We start from the raw sequence: 15,559 nt of genomic DNA, 5'->3' as shown, positions 1-15,559 counted from the left end.
CCCTCCTATCCTCTTTTCTTCCATTCCCCTACCTGTCTGCTATTTTCTTCTCCCACTACCCTTTTATCTCTGTTCCTCATTACTTCTCACGTCCACCCTCCTGCTTCTACCTCTAATTCGCAATTATCTATTTCCATTCATTCTTTATGTTTTGTTGGCAGAAGAGCCAACACCGTGTTACTAGTGGAGGCCGAAATGCACGCATTTTAGCTCACGCAGGCTCGCGTGTGGAGGGAAGAACTATACTGACGTGAGGTCTGGAACATGACAAGGAATTAGAATTCAGAAGGCGGACGTAATTAGTTTGATACTTAACTGTAATTTATTAATGATGAACGTCGCTCTTGGCGGTACATGATTCACAATATTATCTGTTCAGAATACATTCGTAGTAACTGAATATGGCGCCTTGCTAGGTCGTAGCAAATGACGTAGCTGAAGGCTATGCTAAACTGTCGTCTCTGCAAATGAGAGCGTATGTAGACAGTGAACCATCGCTAGCATAGTCGGCTGTACAACTGGGGCGAGTGCTAGGGAGTCTCTCTAGACTAGACCTGCCGTGTGGCGGCGCTCGGTCTGCAATCACTGATAGTGGCGACACGGGGGTCCGACGTATACTAACCACCGCGGCCGATTTAAAGGCTACCACCTAGCAAGTATGGTGTCTGGCGGTAACACCACACTTTGCATTTATCCCTTCCTCCTTCTCTGCTTCTTTCCATCTCTCCCTACCATTCTCTTTTTCTTTTGTAACTTTCTTTCCTCTCTTTCTCCAACAATTTACTACCCAACTCTCCACACTTCTCTCTCTCTCTCTCTCTCTCTCTCTCTCTCTGTCTCTCTATTCTTCACTCCCTCTTTTTCTTTTCTTCCATATTTTCATGCCTTTTTCTGTCCCTGTACTGGTCTCCACTATCCTTCTCAGTTGCAGTCCGCAATATCTTTGCTGTTATCTGTTTCTATGTTCAACTAGATGGTCTAGTGGTGAAGTGCATGCCTAGAAAACAACAGTTCAAATGTAGCTCAACTATGGCAATTTTCAGTCTGCCTTTAATGTAGTCTACACCTCTCGACTGTGTGAGGAATAGCTAGGAACAACATGTGGTTTGGATTTCACATTAAACTTTAGGTCTCCTTTCCTCATTTGACTGACTGGGGCAGATTTGGGATGCATGAATGGGTGAAGCAGCATCCGATTGGAAGATTAGTGCCAGACCATTGAGTCCCACGAAATGTCATTTTCCACTCTCCCTTCCTTTCGTCAAATGGTTCAAATGGCTGTGAGCACTATGGGACCTAACTTCTGAGGTCATCAGTCCCATAGAACTTAGAACTACGTAAACCTAACTAACGTAAGGACATCACACACATCCATGCCCGAGGCAGGATTCGAACCTGCGACCGTAGCGGTCACACGGTTCCAAACTGTAGCGCCTAGAACCACTCGGCCACTCTGGCTGGCTCCTTTATTCACTCATCTGTTCTTCCTTATTATCTTTTCATCTCTCCCTACCAGTGTCTCTTCTTTCCTTGCTCCCCCTTTCCTCTCTTTTTAAATATTCATAATTCTCTCCATTCTTAGTATGCCCACCTCTATCTCCCATTCTATTTCCTCTCTTTCTCTCTCTCTCTCTCTCTCTCTGTATCTCTCTTTCTCTCTCTCTCCCTCTCTTTCTCTATCTCTGTCCCTATATTTCACACACACTTCCTCTGCCATCAAGCCATTCTCCTGACCTCATACTGCAGCTGTGAACTGGGTCGGTTAGCCCAGAACCGCATCCGCCAGACAACGCCTGCAGTAGTATAATATCCCCAGTATGACGATTCCGGCCGGAAACGCCGCGTCGAGCAACGCACTGAACGTCTTTACGACCCCACATCAAACTGCAGCCGACGCTAGGGGCGGGGCAGGGCTGGGCTGGGCGCATTAAGCAGGTCTGGAGGGCGCAGTGTGCCGCCGAGGGCTGCCTGCCGGCTTTATGGGTCGGTTTACGGACGGCTCTTTAACAGGCAATCTGGAAACCATGAAAAGCAGATACAGCCAGCAATTCTGGACCGACCATTGTTCTAGCAGCCGCTTTACACAGTACTGAACCACACTGCCACTACACTGTGTCTCAGAGCAATGGCTTCACTCTTCGAACGTTATCAACAGGGAAGAAAATAGGACAGAACGATATGTACTTGAAGCTTCACTAAAATCTCACGTATATCAAAGCTTAAGAATTTTGCGTTTTTGCGGAAGGTGAGGTCTTGGTTCTGAAATATCAGTAAAGTACTATAATTTGACTCAACCACATAAGATTCATATCATCACAAGTCACACGACGTGTTCCGAGAGCAGGGTCTCATCTTCAGGGAAAATTACGGTAATCTTTTAAACCGCGACACTGTTTCATTTTCTGCCACTGTTTCGTGTTATTGTATTGAGTGCACTGTACGTGTGTGCCTCGGAGGAAAACTTCGCCGGCCGGAGTGGCCGTGCGATTCTAGGTGCTACGGTCTGAAGCCGAGCGACCGCTACGGTCGCAGGTTCGAATCCTGCCTCGGGCATGGGTGTGTGTGATGTCCTTAGGTTAGTTAGGTTTAATTAGTTCTAAGTTCTAGGAGACTGATGACCTCAGAAGTTAAGTCGCGTAGTGCTCAGAGCCATTTGCACCATTTGAGGAAAACGTCGCGTTTTTCTCAGTAGCGAGGTGCACTCCCAAGGTGGTCTCTGATCCTGTTTGTCGGCAGGTGGTGGCTAGTGAGTCTCATTGTGAGGGGCGAGCATCGCCAGGGAGTTGTGTCGTTTTCATGGAAGTTGGCCTATAGCCAAGTGTGTGCTTTTCTTGGCAGACAGAGGACACTATACTGCCATAGCGGTCCCAGGAGAATCATTGAGCATGACATGCCTTTTCTGTACATACGTCAAAAGATGGGACACCATGGCACCGCCCAACTAGCATGGATTAGTCGGTTGCTTTCGCTCGACCAGCTGATGGAAGAAGACGATGTGTGCGAGTTCAATGGTACCAGCACATTAGAATGATGACTGGATAAAATGTGTAATGGAGAGAGTCAGATCTGACAGTTTTACAGTCTTTCTTTTGGAATGTGGCGCTATAGATGAATATTTAAGATTAGATGGATAGACTGGATAGCCGCCCGGGTTGGCCGAGCAGGTTCGAATCCTGCCTCGGGCATGGATGTGTGTGATGTCCTTAGGTTAGTTAGGGGTGAGTAGAGTTACTCTTGTAGTTCTTATGGTCTTCAGTCCAAAGACTGGTTTGAGGCAGCTCTCCACGCTCCTCTATCTCGTGCAAGCCTTCTCATCTGCGATTAATTACTACAGTATACATACATTTGAAGCTGCATACTGTATTCATCTCTTGATGTGCCTCTGTGATTATTACCCCTCCCCCCACTTCTCTTCAACACTAAATTGGTGATGCTTTGATGTCTCAGAATGTGTCCTATCAATCGATCCTCTTTGTCAAAGTGTGCCACAAATTTCTTGTCTCCTCAGATCTGTTCAATACCTTCCCATTAGTTATGTGATCTACCCATGAGCATTCTTCTGCAGCACTACCTTTCAAAATCTTCTATTATCTTCTTCTCTAAACTGTTTATCGTGCATGTTTCATTTCCATAGATCTCTACACTCCACACAAATACTTTCAGAAAAGACTTTCTAACATCAGATCTATTGATTTGGTCGAATTTGGTTTTCCTGGAGATATATGAGTCTTAACTTTATCTTTGATCAGGATAGGAACTGAACCAATGAATTAAAATTTGTTTATGACGGGGACTTGAAGCAAGATCTCCTGCTATGGAAGTGTAGTGGTTAGCACATATATCTAATAAGCACTAGACCTATATTTAAGCCCCAAACATGGTACAAATATTAACTTATTGCTTCAGTTTCTATCCTTATCGAACTTAAATCTCTATTCCATGCTAACAAATTTCAAATTTCTTTCCTACACAAACGTTTTCCTCGCCATTGCCATTCTACATTTTGTATCCTCTCTACTTCGGACACCCTCAGTTATGTTGCTGCCTAAATACAAAAACTCATATTCTCCTTTTAGTTTCTCGTTTCCTACTCTAACGCCCTCAGCATCGCCTGGTTTAGTTCGAATACGTTCCATTACCCTTGCTTCGCTTTTTTTGATGTTCATCTTGTATCCTTCTTTCAAGACACTGTCCATTCCATTCAACTGCTCTTCCAGCCCCTTTGATGCCTCTGATAGAATTACAATGCCATCAGCAAACCTCTAAACTTTTACTCGTATTTCTTCTCTATGATTTTTAATTCCTTCTCCAATAGTTGCACGTGTTCCCTTTACTGCTTGCTCAGTGTACAGGTAGAATAACATCGGGCATAGGTTACAACCTATCTCTCTCCCTTCTTAAACACTGCTTGTCTCTCACGATCCTCTACTCATAACTGCCCTGCATATTAGCCTTGCTACCATTCCTGACAAAACTCTACCGTCTGGTGAGCAAGATGTATGAGACAGGCGAAATACCCTCAGACTTCAAGAATAATATAATAATTCCAATCCCAAAGAAAGCAGGTGTTGACAGATGTGAAAGTCACCGAACTATCAGTTTAATAAGTCACAGCTGCAAAATACTAACGCGAATTCTTTACAGACGAATGGAAAAACTGGTAGAAGCCGACCTCAGGGAAGATCAGTTTGGATTCCGTAGAAATGTTGGAACACGTGAGGCAACATTGACCCTACGACTTATCTTAGAAGAAAGATTAAGGAAAGGCAAACCTACGTTTCTAGCATTTGTAGACTTAGAGAAAGCTTTTGACAATGTTGATTGGAATACTCTCTTTCAAATTCTGAAGGTGGCAGGGGTAAAATAAATTTGTTAACATCGAGTATAGATTTAAATGTCAGGAAGTCGTTTCTGAAAGTATTTGTGTGGAGTGTAGCCATGTATGGAAGTGAAACGTGGAAGATAAATAGTTTAGACAAGAAGAGAACAGAAGCTTTCGAAATGTTGTGCTATAGAAGAATGCTGAAGATCACATAACTAATGAGGAGGTATTGAATAGAATTGGGGAGAAGAGGAGTTTGTGGCACAACCTGACAAGAAAAAGGGATTGGTTGGTAGGACATGTTCTGAGGCATGAAGGGATCACCAATTTAGTACTGGAGGGCAGTGCGGAGGGTAAAAATCGTAGAGGGAGACCAAGAGATGAATACACTAAGCAGATTCAGATGGATGTAGACTGCAGTAGGTACTGGGAGATAAAGAAGCTTGCACAGGATAGAGTAGCATGGCGAGCTGCATCAAACCAGTCTCAGGACTGAAGACCGCAACAACAACAACCTTCAAAGTTTCAAAGGTTTTGTTCCAGCCAGAATTGTCAAAACGTTTCTCTAAGTCAAAAAATGCTATAAAAGTAAGTTTGTCTTCCCTTTATTTCTCTTCTAAGGTAAGAAGCACAGCTAGTTTTGTTTCGCATGTCCCTACATTTCCCCTGAAAACAAACTGATCTTCTAGGAGGTCGGCTTCTGCCAGTTTTCCCTTTCTACTGTAAAGTATTGTTGTTAATATTTTGCAACAATGATGAATGTACTAAGCAGTTTCATATGGATGTAGACTGCAGTAATTATTCGGAGATGGAGAGGTTTGCTCATAGGCTGGAATGGAGAGTTTGTTAAACCAGTTGACAATAACTACAACAACAACTATGTTAAAAAAATTAGCCACTTCTGAAAGATTTTTGTATATCTTACCACGATCTTATCACCAATTTAGTACAGGAGGGCAGTGCGGAGGGTAAAAATCGTAGAGGGAGACCAAGAGATGAATACACTAAGCAGATTCAGATGGATGTAGACTGCAGTAGGTACTGGGAGAATGTGTAACCTGCCTCGTGATGTTATCGCGAATTATATTTTAACATTTTAGTGGTGTACCAATGCTTAGATAGTCCAATGTTGGTGCTGGTATGGAGAAAACTTGTGTGGAGATAAATCATAAATTATGTAAGAGGTTTGGAAGGGATGAAGTAATATATCTATGATTTCATCTTGGTTACTCGGTCCAGTTAATTTCAAGATTAAGATCTCTCTTTGACTAAGAAGAAAAGGTTATTGTTCTGTACACAGTATCCGATTATTTTTCAGTGGACATGGTAATGATCTTTTGCAACTGAGCGCTGAAATATCTTGAACTTAGGTAATAGATCGAAAGTGGGTCATGCGGATACTGGGCACGAGACACAAAAAATAAGTTACGAGAGTAGCTCGGAAAGTAAGTTCCGTTTGGTAACAAAAGGGGAATCGAAAACAGATAAAGGAAGCAATTTATTTTATAACACTAGCTTCGTTATACGTCACTCTTCCGAACAACCTAACCTCAAGTCGTGTCACGGGAAAATTCACGTATGACACTAGCCTACCGTCACCCTCTGAGAGAATTTTGAAATTTTGACCACGTGTGTGTCTAACGGATAAAGGTATCGGACTATAATTTTGAATATATTGCAATTAACAGAGAAAGTAAACATGTTCTAACTTTGGGGTTTAATGAATAAAAAAGCGAACTGTCGCTAGCCTAATTAGGCACATTTATTTGGAAATATAAGATTATCAAAATTCAATATCAGTTATTGAAGTTACTTTCATTAATATTCCCCTTGAATAGCACACAGGATAGAAACGGACACAGGGCACTCTGAGCTGTGGGTAGCAGTAGTTATCAATAATACACATACTAGTAATCATAGAAAGCAAACTTGTACCAAACTCACACTAATAAGAGTTACACTCAAATGTTGTTACTTGGATCAGTACTGAAATGTCCCTCCAGTGCAGAACTAAAATTGGCCAGGAGGGGCTTTACACTTAACTGACATACAAATACCGCAATTAAAATAAATGATACCACAATCACACTGTTTATACTCCAATTTATGGAAAAATATCAGATTTCCTTGGCAGTAATAATAGCCCATTTATCTTCTTAATGTGTGAAGAATATGATGGAGATCCATTAACTAGTATGGTGTCACTAGTCAAGCTCTAAGATTACTTCAGTAGCAAAGACTAATTCAAACAAAATTAACTCTTAACTTCACTTAGAATAGTCTATATTTTTACTTTTCAACTAACTTCAAAAAAATCGTTCACTATAGTAATCAGGACTAAATTATGTTTCAAATAAGTTTAACTTATCTACCGTTTTCATCATCTGTGAAGTAGGTATTTTAGACAGTAACATTTACACAGTCTGACACTGACTTTTTGCAAAATGATACCTTGCAATAAATGGATATCAACTCAGCAAAATTCTAACCAACTTCAACTTTTGCTAGTCTTTGCACATTTGACAAACATAACTAAATCACTAGTTCATTTGAAACATGATACTCGGTTTTATAAACACTTAGGAGAGGACCCTACATTATCGGGATAGAAGATAGGTTTATAGCACTTGGATTTTTATTAAAATCACCCACACAAATTTACTGGCACATGCTCTGATACATATCTGTATGCATCAATTTGGTGGAGCAGTGGCGAAGTGGTGGTGGCAAGCGACGTCGCGGCTAACTGTACTCACGGCTCTTGATGTTTGAATGCTCTGTACAATTTCTTCTTGGCGACGGATTTTTAACGCGTTAGAACCATTCCTTATTGCCAAGAGTACCATGCAACAGCCAAATCCACATCCGAAGCAAAATTCCTTGCAAAGCGGCTTCCAATTGCCTCCCTTGGCATCGTCGATGTGTACTGTGCAACGGCTAGCCACTGAGTCCCTATTGTTCGCACCAAGGGACCGCCCAGTTCGACCGCCAAAACCACCTTTTACATCGCGCAGAGCTACTTCCGTTGCGGAGGGACTTCCCTACGTCTTTTGCATATTACAAACACAAACGCCCTAAGCGTGAACCAGCTTCTAATATGCAAACTTTTTCTTCTAAATATACACATGTTATAAAATTTCATTATTTTAAACATCATTTAGCTTTTTCCATATATACATCACAATACTTTAAATTTCCTGTCTCAAATCAATGACCTTAACTAAAAAACAACACACACAGTCCATAACCGTAGATACACATTTACCTAATATAAACCTGCTACTAATCGATATAAATGTTATAATTGTACAAAAATCTACAATACGTAGGCTACACTACTTCTCCACATATCCCCCGTAATTTTCCAGGCATTTCTCATGTTGTTGTTGTTGTTGTGGTCTAAAGTCCTGAGACTGGTTTGATGCAGCTCTCCATGCTACTCCATCCTGTGCAAGCTTCTTCATCTCCCAGTACTTACTGCAACCTACATCCTTCTGATCTACTTTGTGTATTCATCTCTTGGTCTCCCTCTACGATTTTTACCCTCCACGCTGCCCTCCAATGCTAAATTTGTGATCCCTTGGTGCCTCGGAACATGTCCTACCAATCGGTCCCTTCTTCTTGTCAAGTTGTGCCACAATCTCCTCTTCGCCCCAATTCTATTCAACACCTCCTCATTAGTTATGTGATCTACCCAGCTAATCTTCAGCATTCTTCTGTAGCACCACATTTCAAAAGCTTCTATACTCTTCTTGTCCAAACTATTTATCGTCCATGTTTCACTTCCATACATGGGTACACTCCATACAAATCCTTTCAGAAACGACTTCCTGACACTTAAATCTATACACGATGTTAAAAAATTCCTCTTCTTCAGAAACGCTTTCCTTGCCATTGGGAGTCTACATTTTATATCCTCTCTACTTCGACCACCATCAGTTACTTTGCTCCCCAAATAGCAGAATTTCCTAATCTAATTCCCTCAGCATCACCCGACTTAATTCGACTACATTCTATTATCCTCGTTTTGCTTTTGTTGATGTTCATCTTATATCCTCCTTTCAAGACACTGTCCATTCCGTTCAACTGCTCTTCCAAGTCCTTAGCTGTCTCTGACACAATTACAATGTCATCGGCGAACCTCAAAGTTTTTATTTCTTCTCCATGAATTTTAATAACTACTCCGAATTTTTCTTTTGTTTCCTTTACTGCTTGATCAATATACACATTTAATAACATCTGGAAGAGGCTACAGCCCTGTCTTACTCCCTTCTCAACCACTTCTTCCCTTTCATGTCCCTCAACTCTTATAACTGCCATCTGGTTTCTGCACAAATTGTAAATAGCCTTTCGCTCCCTGTATTTTAACCCTGCCACCTTCAGAATTTCAAAGAGAGTATTCCAGTCAACATTGTCAAAAGCTTTCTCTAAGTCTACAAATGCTAGAAACGTAGGTTTGCCTTTCCTTAATCTTTCTTCTAAGGTAAGTCGTAAGGTCAGTATTGCCTCACGCGTTCCAACATTTCTACGGAATCCAAACTGATCTTCCCCGAGGTCGGCTCCTACCAGTTTTTCGATTCGTCTGTAAAGAATTCACGTTAGCATTTTGCAGCTGTGACGTATTAAAGTGATAGTTCGTCATTTTCACATCTGTCAACGCCTGCTTGCTTTGGCATTGGAATTATTATATTCTTCTTGAAGTCTGAGGGTATTTCGCCTGTCTCATACATATTGCTCACCAGATGGTAGAGTTTTGTCAGGACTGGCTCTCCCAAGGCCGTCAGTAGTTCTAGTGGAATGTTTCTACTCCCGGGCCTTGTTTTGACTCAGGTCTTTCAGTGCTCTGTCACACTCTTCACGCAGTACCGTATCTCTCATTTCATCTTCATCTACATCTTCTTCCATTTCCATAATATTGTCTTCAAGTACATCGTCCTTGTACAGACCCTCTATATACGCCTTCCACCTTTCTACTTTCCCTTTCTCATAGAATAGAATGTTGACGCATGTGTTGTCAACCATGTGGTAACATGTTCTTTCACCTCTCAATCGTTGTTGAAGCGCGGTTACCACCAAGGAATGACATCAGATGCCGAAAGAGATGCAAATCGCTAGGAACGTGGTCGGGACTGAACGGAGGATGACCACACACGTCCCAGCCATAAGGAATTATTTTGTCATGTTAGCCGTATGTGGTCGGGCGTTGTTGTGAATGAAAACCACGCCTTTTGTGAGCATTCCTCCGTTCTTGCTCTGCACTAAACGGCGCAATTTGTTAAGTATCTCGCAATACACATCCTTATTGATTGTTTCACTTCGTGGTAAAAAACCAGTCAGTAAAATTCCTTGCTGTCCCAAAACACTGTGCACATGACTTTTCGCCACCTCACGAGTTGCATGAGTTTCACCGTTCCTGGGGACAAAGTGCGCCTCCTTTAAATCGATTGCCGTTTCTTTGAAGGGTGTCGTAACTAACCCAAGTTTCATCTCAAGTTTCTGTGTGAGATAAAAATTTCTCGCTGTCGTCATTGTCACGTGTAAAAAACACAATTGCGCTGCCCATCCGTTGTTGTTTGTGTTCCTCATTATGAAGTTTAGGCATCCAACGTGCGCAACGTTTTTTTATGAAAACGCAGTCTTTCAGTAACAATATCGTAAATTACTATCTTTGAAATATGCGGAAGTTGATGAGCAATAGCATTAATCGTAAACATACGGTTTTCCTTAATCACTTCTTCGACTGAACATACCAGTTCAGCAGAACAAGAGATGGACGTAAACTTCTTTTTTCGTCATGCACTTGATCACGCGCTTCCTTTTACTGTTACATCCATCTCTCACCTCTGAAGCGGTAACTGCGTTTTCTACGTAAAGCTCGCAATTTTTTCGATCAATATCACTTGGTACAGTAGAGTCTCGATAGTTCGAGGTGAACGGGACCGGAACCACCTCGAACTATTGAAAACTCGGACTATCGAAATTTAAATGGGAAAAAGAAATATTATGATACTGTAAGTAATACAGGTCAAAATATGAACTTTATTAAAATAAAAATATTTACACATGCATTTGCATTGGCAGAATAACAATAATTATTTATTTAGACAAGTAGTAGTGAAGTGTCTTTTATTTGGCGAAGCTGCAACGTTTCCTCGCGGCAATGTCACGCCGCCGCCTCAGGAGCAGTAGGTCAGTTGGTGTCGCCTCAGGCTGTTGTTCCACGTGGCATATGGCGGCCTCGAGAGCAGCGTGGCCATCGGTGTGACTCGTCATCGGTGCAGCCTCTGCCTCGTCATCTTCACACTGCGATGGAATGTTAACCATGTCAATTATACACTCCTGGAAATTGAAATACGAACACCGTGAATTCATTGTCCCAGGAAGGGGAAACTTTATTGACACATTCCTGGGGTCAGATACATCACATGATCACACTGACAGAGCCACAGGGACATAGACACAGGCAACAGAGCATGCACAATGTCGGCACTAGTACAGTGTATATCCACCTTTCGCAGCAATGCAGGCTGCTATTCTACCATGGAGACGATCGTAGAGATGCTGGATGTAGTCCTGTGGAACGGCTTGCCATGCCATTTCCACCTGGCGCCTCAGTTGGACCAGCGTTCGTGCTGGACGTGCAGACCGCGTGAGACGACGCTTCATCCAGTCCCAAACATGCTCAATGGGGGACAGATCCGGAGATCTTGCTGGCCAGGGTAGTTGACTTACACCTTCTAGAGCACGTTGGGTGGCACGGGATACATGCGGACGTGCATTGTCCTGTTGGAACAGCAAGTTCCCTTGCCGGTCTAGGAATGGTAGAACGATGGGTTCGATGACGGTTTGGATGTACCGTGCACTATTCAGTGTCCCCTCGACGATCACCAGTGGTGTACGGCCAGTGTAGGAGATCGCTCCCCACACCATGATGCCGGGTGTTGGCCCTGTGTGCCTCGGTTGTATGCAGTCCTGATTGTGGCGCTCACCTGCACGGCGCCAAACACGCATACGCCCATCATTGGCACCAAGGCAGAAGCGACTCTCATCGCTGAAGACGACACGTCTCCATTCGTCCCTCCATTCACGCCTGTCGCGACACCACTGGAGGCGGGCTGCACGATGTTGGGGCGTGAGCGGAAGACGGCCTAACGGTGTGCGGGACCGTAGCCCAGCTTCATGGAGACGGTTGCGAATGGTCCTCGCCGATAGCCCAGGAGCAACAGTGTCCCTAATTTGCTGGGAAGTGGCGGTGCGGTCCCCTACGGCACTGCGTAGTATCTTACGGTCTTGGCGTGCATCCGTGCGTCGCTGCGGTCCGGTCCCAGGTCGACGGGCACGTGCACCTTCCGCCGACCACTGGCGACAACATCGATGTACTGTGGAGACCACACGCCCCACGTGTTGAGCAATTCGGCGGTACGTCCACCCGGCCTCCCGCATGCCCACTATACGCCCTCGCTCAAAGTCCGTCAACTGCACATACGGTTCACGTCCACGCTGTCGCGGCATGCTACCAGTGTTAAAGACTGCGATGGATCTCCGTATGCCACGGCAAACTGGCTGACACTGACGGCGGCGGTGCACAAATGCTGCGCAGCTAGCGCCATTCGACGGCCAACACCGCGGTTCCTGGTGTGTCCGCTGTGCCGTGCGTGTGATCATTGCTTGTACAGCCCTCTCGCAGTGTCCGGAGCAAGTATGGTGGGTCTGCCACACGGGTGTCAATGTGTTCTTTTTTCCATTTCCAGGAGTGTAGAAGAGTCTGTCACTTCCAACTGTTCGTCCGAATTTAACCACTCAGTTGCTTCCACCTTTTCTGCTTCTTCACACCCTGGCAATCTTCTGATTAAATTACACAATGGTTGATCGTCCTCATCTGCTAAATCTTCAGTTTTGTGTCTGGCATACTTTCCTGTAGAATTTTCCTCCATGACTTAGAAATTGTGTCTGACTTTATTTCGCTCCAAGATTCGCTAATCCAGTACACGACGTCCTTCAAAGTCACTTTCTTCAAAGCTCCTACAATGTTTTCGTTGTCTTCGGAATGCAGGATTGACTGTAGCAATCGCTGTCGATACTTTTTTTAGACATTCCAGAACGCCCTGATCCATGGGCTGAATGAGACAGGTAACGTTTGGTGGGAAAAACAAGGCGCGGATACCGTCGCACTGCAGTTCTCCTGCACTTGGATGTGATGACGCATTATCCATGAGCAAAATTACTTTCTTTTAAAAAATTCTTGCAGTCAGGTACAAATGAGTTAAAAAATCAGTTCTTGAAGATTTCCTGATTCATCAAGCCATTATTCTGATGTGTATAGACAACTGGAAGAGCTGAGATGGATACATTCTTGAATGCTTTTGGCTTGGCAGACTTCCCAATCACAACTAGTTTTAGTTTGTGGTTTCCAGTTGCTATTGAAGCTGCCATAACTGTGAGCCGCTCTTTGCTTTTTTTGTGCCCAGGAGTACTTTTTTCTTCACGAGAAGCAAGTGTTGTCGCTGGTAACATTTTAAAATTTAGCCTAATTTCGTCACAGTTATATATTTGTTCATTAGACAAATTTTCGTCACTTATGATTTTTTTAAACTCGGCGATAAATTTTGAAACGGCCTGAGCGTCACCAGAGACTTTTCCTCCACATACGTCTAGTTGACGCACTCCATACCTCTTCTTCCCCTTGTCGAGCCAGCCCACACTAGCGGCGAAATTGTCATCTCCTTCCTGCAGCTGGTTTCTGAAAAACAAAGCTTTTTCTTGCGAGATTGGGCCAGAAATCGGAGCATCTTTCTGTCTCTGTTAGGTAAGCCACATGAACAACGCCTCACTTGTTTTTTCGAAGTCTGACTTCTTTATACTTCTTCGACTGAGAGATTCGTGTGAGCATTTCTGTGAAGCAAACTATTCCAATTTAAGTCGGTTTCTTCGCCAGTCACCAACAGTAACTCACCGACACCATATTCAAAATGGTTCAAATGGCTCTGAGCACTATGGGACTTAACATCTGTGGTCATCAGTCCCCTAGAACTTACAACTACTTAAACCTAACTAACCTAAGGACATCACACACATCCATGCCCGAGGCAGGATTCGAACCTGCGACCGTAGCGGTCACGCGGTTCCAGACTGAAGAGCCTAGAACCGCACGGCCACAACGGCCGGCCGACACCATATTCGAGAACAACTTTTTTTAATTGTTTCTCCTTTGTCAAGTCGTCTTAGTGCTTCTAATTTCAGATGCAAAGGCACAAATTTCCTCTTTTTTGTTACAGCGCTCATCTTTGTAAGGCGTACAACGGAACACACAGTCAACAAACAAAACGACACCCAACACTGTACAGTACAGGCACTGGGAACTACAGCAGCGTGTGAACTCCCCAGTTCTGATCGGCAGCAGCCGGCAGCAGTCGGGGTGTTTCGCGCCACACTGACAACAGGTGTTCCTGCAACAGGGCAGCGAGCTAATCGTCGGTGTTGATTGCATTGTTGTCTGCTTTGTCACTGAGCTGTACTCTCCCTGTCTATCTCCTGCAATGATGTTTTCATTATTTATCATGTCAGTAAAAAAAAAAAAGAAAGTAGATCGTTAGAAACATTTTCTTTTTTTTTTTAAAAAAAAAAAAAGAGGCTCGGATTATTGGAAACTCGAACGATCGAGACTCGATCTATCGAGACTCTACTAACGTTCTTAGAATTCAGAAAACGAATATGAGATCTCAGGTCACACGTGGTACTGTTTTCGGTCAGCGATGACGTTAGAAACAATCACTACGAACGACACACAACACAGAGCGAGCTCGAAATGGCTTCATTTCGTTCATCTTAACCCAGAGATATTAGTGTGCATGAGCCGAACTGCGATCGTAGCAGTGCCGCGGAAAAAAAATCGAAATCAACTCACTTTCCGAAATACCCTCGTATTACATTGATCTTCCCAGGTGTGGGATCCTGCCAACTCGTCTAACTTGGATGCCTTGGAAGCTGTTTTCTTGGATAGCTGAACAACATTCAAGCAAATCTTATTAATGGAGTTTATTACAGTAAATTACATAGACAATACTTAAATTTGCCTTCTTACAACGACGGGTCGCAAGCAATTTGCGACACGCAAATAATCACTGTCTTTCGATGTATACAATTTCCATTCAAGCAAATCACACAAGCTCATAAGTCACTGCTGTAGAGTTTGTATCACAGCTCGTCTTCTAGAGCGGCCCTTCTAGTGCCCCTCATCTAGCGTGGAAGCGCCTAGTTTTTTTTTCTTTATTGTTATTTTCAAACCCGTACAAACAGGCAGGCCGTCAGCAGCATGGTACGCCGCTCTTCAGCCGTAGAGTAGATAAAGAAAGAACAGAAAGAATACACAGATGCGACATAACGGTGGATAATAAAACAATAGACACATAAAGACAAACACGGAGCCGTTCACACTCGACGATAATCCACACTACAAACTGTTGTTACGACGCACTAACACTGAAGATGGCGATGGCACTGGTGAACGATGGAGTGTGACGGTGAACACTGAACACTAAACACGACGGCACACACGAGACACTGATGGCGGTGATCTCCGGCGCGCGAATGTTCACTACACGTGTGCGAGTCCGGGGACCTGCCAAGAGGGGAGGAGGAGGAAGGGGAGCGGGAGAGCGAGAGGGGAGAGCAGAGATGCCACGGGCAGGGGAGATAGGGGAGGAGGGAGGAAGGGGGAGGGGAAGCCCGGGGGAAGAG

The sequence above is a fragment of the Schistocerca cancellata genome, chromosome 10 (genome assembly GCF_023864275.1).
Source record: "Schistocerca cancellata isolate TAMUIC-IGC-003103 chromosome 10, iqSchCanc2.1, whole genome shotgun sequence".
NCBI classification, from domain to species: Eukaryota; Metazoa; Arthropoda; class Insecta; order Orthoptera; family Acrididae; genus Schistocerca; species Schistocerca cancellata.
Note: the sequence above shows the minus strand (reverse complement) of the source record.